Below are 10411 nucleotides of genomic sequence, written 5' to 3'. Positions count from 1 at the left end.
TGAAAACCAATACTTGTGTCATTCTCAAAACTTTTGCCCGTGACTGTACATTGGTGGGATAATATACATAATAAATATATAAACTATATTAACAAATAAGAGAGGGCAACACAATATATATAATTTCTTTATTTTGAGAAGGTCAGTGTATAGAAAGCACACATATTACACACACACACACACACACACACACACATATATATATATATATATATATATATATATATATATATATATATATATAGATATGCGCCCCCTATCCCTCATCACAGTACATTCCCCCCCACTCCCTCATCACAGTAAATGTTCCCCTCCCACCAAAGTAAATGACCCCTTCTACCCGCAATCACAGTAAATCTCCCCCTCTCCCCTCTCCCCCCCACAGTTAATGTCCCCCTCTCTCCCCCCCACAGTTAATGTCCCCCTCTCTCCCCCCCACAGTTAATGTCCCCCTCTACCCCCCCACAGTTAAGTTCCACTCTCCCCCCAATCACAGTTAAGGTCCCCCTCTCCCCCCAATCACAGTTAAGGTCCCCCTCTCCCCCCAATCACAGTTAAGGTCCCCCTCTCCCCCCAATCACAGTTAAGGTCCCCCTCTCCCCCCCAATCACAGTTAAGGTCCCCTTCCCCTTCTCCCCCCATCCACAATTAAGGTCCCTCTCTCCCCCCCTTCCACAGTTTAGGTCCCCCTCTCCCTTCCCCCTCCACAGTTTAGGTCCCCCTCTCCATTCCCCCTCCACAATTAAGGTCGCCCTCAACCCCCTTCCACAGTTAAGGTCCCCTTATTCCCCCTCTCTCTCCACAGATCAGGTCCCCCAGGCTCTCCCTCTCCCCCCTCCCTCCACAGTTATGGTCCCCCAGGTCCCCAGGCTCTCCATCTCCCCCCCCCCTCAAAAAAAAAATAGCTTATTTACTTACCTTCTCCTCTGCGATGCTGCAGCTCTGCCTCCCGGTCACTGACACACTGGGAGTGCAGCGGACGGTGATGACGTCACTGCGCCACGTTCCCAGCCTATCAGAGTCTGGGAGGCCGAGCTGCAGCATCGCGGAGAAGGTAAGTAAAAAAAAAAGGGGAGGCACGTTCGGGGACTGCGGGGCCCGGACAGTCCAGGGAGTCTGGACAGACGGAGAGGTTTGTCCGGGCCCCCTAGTCTGTCCGGGCCCCTCACAGCAGTACTGGCCGTACCCCCCTGATGGCGGCCCTGGGTACACCATAGGGGTGTAATTAATTTCTTGTTTTCTATGATTGGTTTATTGTACTTGGGTGGGGGACTGTAAAGTATTTATACCTGTCTTTTTCAATTTTGCAGTGCGACCAATGCCAGCTAGTGGACAGTATCTAAACAGAAGGACTGTGTCCAGTAAGAGTAAGATTGCCTGGTGCGGTGGTAGTCATATTAATGACTCCACCATAACGACATCGGAAACATCTCCAAAAAAAAAGCGACTGAAACAATGCCTACAAAAGTAAAATAGGGACTTACAATACACATAACAGTGGAGATCCTCGGCATGCTTACGCTACATACCGATTTGTCTGAATGCCGGCACTTTGAAATGATGTCACTCTCCATAGCCACACACATATCTCAGTATATAAAGCGGCAATGCCTAACCCCAACGTGTAACTAAGATGTTAAAGTAGTGGGGTTAGAAGTTGTTTGTGCCTGATATCTGCCGGGTGTCAGTGTCACAGTGGTGTCATCGTGAGATTTCAAAGAACAACCAAAGCACAGCTGTCCACCCAACCAATCAGATGCAAGAGTGGTGAGTGAAATGGATTCAATACCACTATCAAGCACCAAATTGTTATAAAGCTGTCATTTGCAGTGGGGAGATTGCTGTGTTGCAGAGAAAGCACATTGTTGTCTGTGGAGAGGCAAAGAAGAAACAATATATATGTGTAATGGTCAGCTCCTGATTATTTTGCAAATAAAGCAAAATTTTTAAAATTGCTGTTTATTGTAGTGCTACACTTGCTGATTCATTAAATTGTGAGTTGGGGGGTGGTCCAAATCTTTTTTGCTATTTGCCTGTGTGGAATGCTAAAGCACATTTTTGTGTTGTAAAGAAGGCTAAAGTTTGAAAAATTGCTGGTTATTGTATTGCCACACCTGGTGATTCACTACGTTGTGAGTTGGCTGTGCACAGAAGTTTGCTATTTGCCTGTGGAAAGTGTTGGATGAATGTAAATATCAAGCTTGTTGTGTAAGGGCTGAAATAGAGCAAAGAGTAATTGTTGCCAGTACAAATTGTCTCTACTACAGCTAAAGATGGGCAGGAAAAAGAGTAAACTGTTTCAAAAAGACAGTTTGCAAACAGGTGTGTTTGAAGCTCATGTCCAGCAGGATGATTTCGAAAACCTGCACTGGAGCTTGCAGGAGGAAGAAATGTTTTAAAATCTCTTGGTCACTGCAAAAACTTGCTGTTACCTAGGGCAGATTATGTGGCCAGGGAAGAGTTTGATCACATGGAGGAAACTTTTAGAAAAGAAAACCACTGGCTTGAAAATGAGATATGCAACTTAAAGCAACAGTATTATTAAAAGATAAAAATCCATGAAGTTGTTTCTGAATCCCTGATATATGAGTTGTATAGTCGGATCGCTTATAAATAACTTATTGTATAAATTTGTTTAAGTTAATAATACAGTGCACCAATTTATATAATTGCAAATGTACTGTTTTTTTTATATTGTGGTATATTTCAGTATAGGAAATGCATTGATTGCTAAAATAGTATGCCAGGGGAGGAAATTGGATTTTTGTATAAATGCCCCCATTCTAATAAGACCTTTTGATGTGTGAGTGTCCAACACATTCCTTAGTCTGAAGGCACATGAGGGTAATTAGACTTGCTATATCTCTAAGAAAGGATGTAAGTAATATATGAAACTTAACACCAGGTTTTAGGAACTCACAGATTGACTTTTGTAAGTTTGTAAATTGCGTTAAATGCAAGATTACAGGATGCATTACATCCTGATTGTAATTATTGAAAATAGTATATCAGCTGTTTTGGTGCAGGCAGGATCAGGGGGCAGGATTACTCCTTGGGATGCTGTATCCAAATTATGAAGAGTATATAAATAATAAGTAATAGTTTACCAACTGCAGTAAAAGTTTTAAAACAAAATGGTAGTTTAGTGATTTTGTTGCATTAATCGTTGCTGGCCAGTAGGGGCAATAGCGCGCCTAAAACAGTTTTTTTAGAGAGAGAACATCAGTAGTGGATATACAGATCCGCTACCCAGCAAAGGTGGTTATGTACAAAATGTCTAAAGCTTTTAAGGAAGAAATTGCCATCACCAATGTACTAAATGGGTAAATCTCTAAACATCGTGTGTCCTTGGAGATATGATTAGGTGAGATGACGTTATGTGACATATGTATTATGTATACTCACATTTCTTTCTGTCTCCACAGGTTACTAAGAACAGGATTCCTTTATTTCTCCTTCCCAACTGACACATAGATAATTGGAAATGAGAAAAAGGTGGATAATGGTAATGCTAAGAAGGGTATAAAAATTAGAAGTTTTCCCAGGTACAGGGAAACTTTGAAGGAATTTTTATGGTAATGTAATAAGATAAGGCAGTCTACAGTCCCCTGACGCCACCTAGTGGTCAAAGTTATGTGACGTTTGGTCCATAATATTCACAAAGGACAGCAAAATATGTTTTTTCAATTCCATAATGGTAGTAACACCTGGAATGAAATTCGTAAGTCATCAGAGGGGATGGGATGGGATCCTAACCATGCTCGGAAGGGAGAATTCCCAGAAGAGTATCTTGTTTTTCTTCCCATATTAGAGACACCAAAGAAGGAACAACATTTGGATCTTAGATTAAATTGTTGAGGGATAATTTATTGGGGAATACCTTGACATGTGTTGTTTTAATTTCCTACTGTCAGTAAATAAGACAAGGTTTTTTCATCAGACATGCCAACGTAAGAGATCCTTTTAGCGTCTCACCCCTTTCTTACTTGATATTCTGTACTAAAAATTGCCTTACCATAATTAATTCCAAACTCAAATATATATATATATATATATGTAACCCTATTGATCACCTGTTCCCACACACTCATACATGTTGCATTAAATCACTAGGAACACTAGGAACACTGATAAGAGATGAGAAAAGATATCTGTCAGTCTAACTGTAATGACAGACAACTGACATCAGGGGGAATGCTGAAGAGTATATAAATAATCTATTATTTTATATATGAACATAACATATAACAGATTCAGCCACAACTGAATGAGCACACTGGCTTTGCACAAAACCTTCCTTCCCCCCACTGGGAAAATATGGCTTGTAGTACATGTAAAACCAGTTTTCATTTGGTCAGTAATTAGCATATGAAAGACTGTAGCCTGGTTCCTGTGGAAGGTAGTCTCCGCCCACCAGAGGGGGCTTACACATTTACACAAGGAAGAAGGGTATTTTCATGCTTTTGTCCCCAGATTAATGAGACATGCAGCCTTTGCTCCTAGGTGGACATGCAGGGAATTGAGTAACCTCATGGTCTCCACAGGCCCTGACTAGTAGGAATGATGAAGTTTGAATGGTATGAATGAAAGGTGAGTGAGACTGGAAACATTAATGTTATAAATGCTGTAATGTGTTGTTCAATGGAAGATTGTCGAATCTGGGCGCATATGTGGTAGAGTACACGAGAATGAATGATGATTTGGCGTTTGTAATATGTAAGTTTATTTGAAGGTACAGTTGGTAAATGTGATCGGATAGGCTGAGTTTAGTGTAAGAGCTATTTCGAGATTGAGTTGGTTTTAAAAGTTAGACCTCGGTTTGGTATGGATAATGTTAACTGCATGCCTTGTAGTAATGTTGCAATGCTGTGTAGATATAACATAGGTAATATAGGTAAAGGTATGGTGTTAGTCTGATTTGTATGTGATTGTGTAGTCTAATAAGAGCTGGGCCCTGTTGAAGAGCTGGGCCCTGTTTCTATTAAAGACTGCATTGGCAGTAAATTATGCGATGCGAGCCCATGTATTAAGATGGCTGACCCAGTGTTTGACTCCTGTAGATTGGGATAGATTGTTGGTTTAAATGGAGGCATTTGTGTTATACATGGTTCTGTGTTGGTTAAGTTTTGGTCATGGAAGCATTGGTGTTTTGTGGCTCTGGGTCTCTGAGGAGGTTGGGATTTGGATGCATGGCTGGTGATTGGATTGTTCAAGAAGTGATCAGATTGTTAAATATAACGTTTTGTTAGACTGTTGTTTTAATGGGTAGTTTGTAACGCTGAAACTCTGAGATAATGTGGTTGAGATACCATGTGTTATAATGGTTGTTTGACTTTGAATGAATTATGTGAGATGAATGGAGTGTGGCTGTGTGCTCCCTCCTGTCCGGCGCCTCTCTCACATCATACCAGGTGTCGGGTGCGGACGCTTGTCTCCTCCGCCAGATCCCCCTCCCATTGCTAGGGAACCGGACACTTTTTTCCCATTATATCTGCAGTCAGGAGCACCTGACCGCCACAGGTCCAATTAGGGCCAGTGCCCTACTATATATAGCTCCTCATCTTCCCTATCCAGTGCCAGAGTATTGTTTTCACCTTTCTCCAGCATTGTATCCTGTTCCCATATTCTAGTTTTCTTTGGTGTTTGACCTCCGGCTTGTTTCTGACCATTCTCTGTTCCACGATTTGGCTTCTACGTTTATTTGATTCTGACCCTTGGCTTCCCTCTCGACCATTCCTCTGGATCACCCTTATGTACTGCGCTACCGTTTGGCTACGACCCGGACCGTACGACTACTCCTGCAATCTCCCGCTGCACTGTTAACTAGCTTGAAGGACCACAACCTGCGTGCCCCACGCAGCCAAGCCCATACCTCCTTGCGGGGGTCCCTGGTGATCACTAGTACCACAAACTAATGTAACTGTCCTTATTAGGACACTTTAGTTAATAAAATATAACTGCTTCAAGATCCTGCTTTGACGCCTACCTACCTGCTGTAATCCCTGTGACCGAACATTTGACCAAATCTAATCTGCTATTCGGCTGTTCTGAGGTAGGGACTCAGCGTCTAGTACCAACGCTCTGCCTGCAACTCTGGCCAGAATAAAGAGTAAGAGAAGTCAGAGCTCTTAAGGAGATAGCAGCAGAGAAAGACCAAGAATTTGCTTTGATGAAACAAAAATTTGTCATGGTCAGCAAAAGATGCAAACCTTAAGAGTTGGTAAAGGAACTTGTGGCGCTAGAGAGGCTTCATCTGGCAGTAAAGCATGAAAAGCTTGCACGATTGCTCCATGACAAAAAACTCTTTTTGATGGATATACCAAGGAACGTGACCAAGATGTGGCCTTGACACCCTCTCTGAGGGACTTGGTAAACACGAAGGATGAGAGCATCCAAAAAATGTGTTCCCCAAGTCCCAGTACTCCAGTAGCGAGTGCAGCCGGTCACTTCAGCAATTGAATGACCAGTCGAAGGTCCAGCCTTGAAGGACAAGCTTGAGGATTGAGGGGAGGAAAAGTGCCACAAAGTCTGTACCGGAGTGCTATTCTGGAGATGTGTCATGCTCTGCTATCTGAAAGGATTGAGAAAAAGGTCAAGCTAGCGCGTAGGTGTCACTGGTTGCACTGACGAGAGCAGCTGGTCCAATTTTCCAGAATTGGACCAGTCTATACCCTCCAGAAGATGTATAACCAGTTGTGGTTATACATCTGTTGAACTTTGACCAGAAGAAAGATGGGACTTTACAACAAGGTTTTAATTTGGCTAATAATGTTGCTGTTATTGCAAGACCTGTCCTTTCGGCAGGCAGTGTGCCATTATACGTTTTATTTCAAATTGTTACTGGGAGAAAGGTACAACAATTGGTAGCTCCACATTCATTTACACTTAGGGCTAGATTTACTAACCTGTGGGTTTCAAAAAGTGGGGATGTTGCCTATAGCAACCAATCAGATTCTAGCTGTCATTGTAGAAGGTACTAAATAAATGAAAGCTAGAATCTGATTGGTTGCTATAGGCAACATCCCCACTTTTTCAAACCCGCAGCTTAGTAAATCTAGCCCTTAGTGTTGAAAGCTGCACACACTCAGGTGTGGGTGGCGGACACTTAGGGGAAGGTAGAACTAGGGAACAAGTTCTATGCAGTTTTTACTAACTGTCTAAATAGCGAAAAAAGGATCTGTAGCGCTTACTCTGAATGTCGCAGTACAGCCACAGTTGGAAAGGACTCATAGGGATCCTTTTGCAAAGAGAGGAGGCCATGAGTGGAGAGAGAGAGGACAGGCTATCTCAGAATAGTGTTCTCGGTTGGCGACAAGACGGGGTCCCGTGTCATGTGATGGGCGTGATTGAGAGAACACTTAAAATGGTAGTGAAAGCTCTCCTCCACAGAGATGCATTCTTCACAGTGACCGAGTCTCCGAGGGTGGCGACGCTAAGGGGAAGGATATGTAACAGCCTGTTTGTCACACCTCTCCTACAGAGTGATAGATAAAAATCCCGGGAGTCTGCAGTAACAAGCTGCAGATAGGGTTAAATTCCCTCTGGGTTTCCCTTACAGCACACAAACACACAGGTACACCACAGGGGTATAATTGGTTTGCTGTTTTCTATGATTGGTTTGTAGTGCTTGGGTTTGAGGACTGTAAAGTATTTAAACCTGTGCAGTGCGACCGATGCCAGCTTGTGGCCGGTGTCTAGACAGAAGAACTGTGTCTAGTAATAGTTATGTTGCCTGATGTTATCCTAACGAAAAGTGTGCTGTTTATCTGTTATGTGAACAATAAAAACATTGTTTATTCAGCAAGAAGTTGTTTGTGTCTATTAAATGTCATTGTCACAAAATATATATAGTTTAAAATGTTGTTTTATATTCAGATCAATGAGGATAAAAAAAAGACTGTCCTATGCATATACATATGTACCAGAAATCATTCTCCAGGAGGTCATACTACAGGCTAATTAGCCCTAATAATTATCTGAGAATCCTTTAGATTAATGGGTGTATTTAACAAACTACGATGGTCTAATATTCCAGAGAAAATGGCTGTTTTCTACAGAGAATAGCTATAGCAAATCCTCACTTATCAATGGGTTAACATTGGAGATTTAGCCTACTTTTCATTGGCTAATGCATTTTACATAGAAATCTATGGGGACTGTAATGTTAATATTTTATTAATGCTTTTCACTGCTAGCTAAAGCCGCCTCAGGATGGCGTTAACTTAAGAGCAAAACTCAGCCCAGCGCTGAACAGCCTGGGGTTGGTTAGTCATTATTGCAGGGGGACCCCTGCCGCTTGTCCCCCTGCTATAGTGCTTCCAACCCCGGCTGGTTGACTAGTGCTGGTTCTGTGAAAATAGGAGGGACACCACGCAAAATTTTTCCCTGGTTTTCACAGAACCAGCAGTGGGCTGGCAGCACTAGGGTTAAGACTAAATAGAGGGGGGACCCCACACTTTTTTATTTTTACTTTGATCTATTTTTAACACTTTTGACAGCTGCCGGAGCTCCGGCTATATGACAGGTCAGTGTAACAGTGATGTGTTTATACAACATGCTGCTAGAATGCAGCGTGTTATATCTGGCGTGATTGAAAGCAAACTCTCCTGAGTTTGGTTACTCGCAGCTTTATACATTGGAGACTTGTATAGCTGCAGTGGCAAACAGTCGGGAGTTTGATCTCTATCGATTTTGCAAATAGCGATTTTTGACAGAAGCACAATTCTGGCGATTTTACATGAAATCTCACCTTCATACATCTGCGAGTTTCAACTCCCCCGAGAAAATCGCTGGATTTGCAAAATGGCACCTTGATACATTTACCCTCTGGTGACTATCCTAAGTAGGGGTACAGTAACTGACCTGTGTTTAGGTTGTGTGGTCTTTGTTTCTGTTCACTTTACCTCTCCTGGGCGCCTTGTTGCAAGCACAGCTATATAGGGTGAAATAGATACGTTTATAGAGTGATCACTCACCAGGTGTGGAAGCCATGGTGCGGTGTATTTCCTTCCTTTGATCCTTCTTTGGGATGTGCAGATCAATGGGATCAGCTTAGTCTCTGTGTTCTTGATCTGAACCACTGTTGGAGGCTGCAGTGTTTGTTCTCTGTTTTCTACCAGAGGATGTGGCTACTTCTCTTCTTGGTGGTTCCTCTGGGATCTACAGACAACACTCCAACAAGTGAGCTCTAAGAAGTGCAGTTTCCTCCTTTATAACATAAATGATAATGTGCTACAACTGGATAAATGTTGGTGAGTTCAGTGTGTTTATTTCGTCTGTGTGAGATAAAATATGGAATACTGACGTATAGACAGCGCCTTGAGACAGTTTTCAAGCCCTTCAAATTTTTTTCTTTTAGAGATATCACCTCCTGGATTTTTTTACTTTTTAGAATAGAAGCTTTTAAATCACACATTCACCCTCACAAAGTCCCCACGTCCCCCTGTCCCAACCACACACAAAGATAATAGAAATGTTAAAAAAAAAACACAATTCAGTGAGTGAGTTGAACCATCTCATGCAGCTATTACAGCCACTAATCTTTACCGATCAACGTCGAGTCTTTCCTAAAGTGTTAGGCCTCCATTATAAAATGCAATTTTTAACACAGTCATATCTAAGCAATTGATCTTTACATGTGCTGGACACTCCATTGAAATGAATGTCAAAAGCTCTTTAATAAATAAATAAAAATTGGCAGATGCCCTGCCCATGAAATCCTTAAATAGCCCCTGTACTGGGGTAGAGTGACTGTGGGGTCCCCATTCTAGAGTGGAAACCAGCACTAGGTTAGAAAGTCTTGGCTGGATGACCCTATATTGTGAGGTTCCCAATCATTCTAAGAGTCAGACCCAGCAGGGTCAGAACAGGGTTTGAAACTTTTAAGGGGTGAGAATGGCACTATGGCTCATTCTACACCTGTAGGTTGTGGTTATTGAGGTAATGGTAAATATTGAGACCCCTGCCACCCCATGGAACAACAGTATGATGGTAAGGTGTCGGTAAGATTCCTTCCGCACTATAGCAAGTGTGCAAACGAATAAAATAAAATAAAAGTTTTAAAAAATACACATTTTGTAAAATTAATTATATTTAAATTGACGACTACTATAAATCTGTATTTTACCACTATATTAAGAAAACAGATCTGTATTTCTCAATTTAGTTCAATCGGAATTCCTCTTTCTTGATAACTCAGAGGTAATATATTAAAGTGAAAAAACAGGGATAACTGCACTGCGTGGAGACCCCGGTGCAGAATAACTGTGCATTGCATTGACCTGAAGGACCAATTAGCCAATCATAAACATCCAGCCTTGGAAACTGCTTGTGATTGGCTGAGCGGTGACGTTTTTGTCCAGGTCAAATCAATTCAGTTTATTTACGCTACAGCAGAGCGTCCAATTGTTCG

This window comes from Mixophyes fleayi, chromosome 1, assembly GCF_038048845.1.
Source record: "Mixophyes fleayi isolate aMixFle1 chromosome 1, aMixFle1.hap1, whole genome shotgun sequence".
In the NCBI taxonomy this organism is placed as follows: Eukaryota; Metazoa; Chordata; class Amphibia; order Anura; family Limnodynastidae; genus Mixophyes; species Mixophyes fleayi.
The sequence above is the reverse complement of the archived record's forward strand: the minus strand, read 5'-3'. Positions refer to the sequence as shown.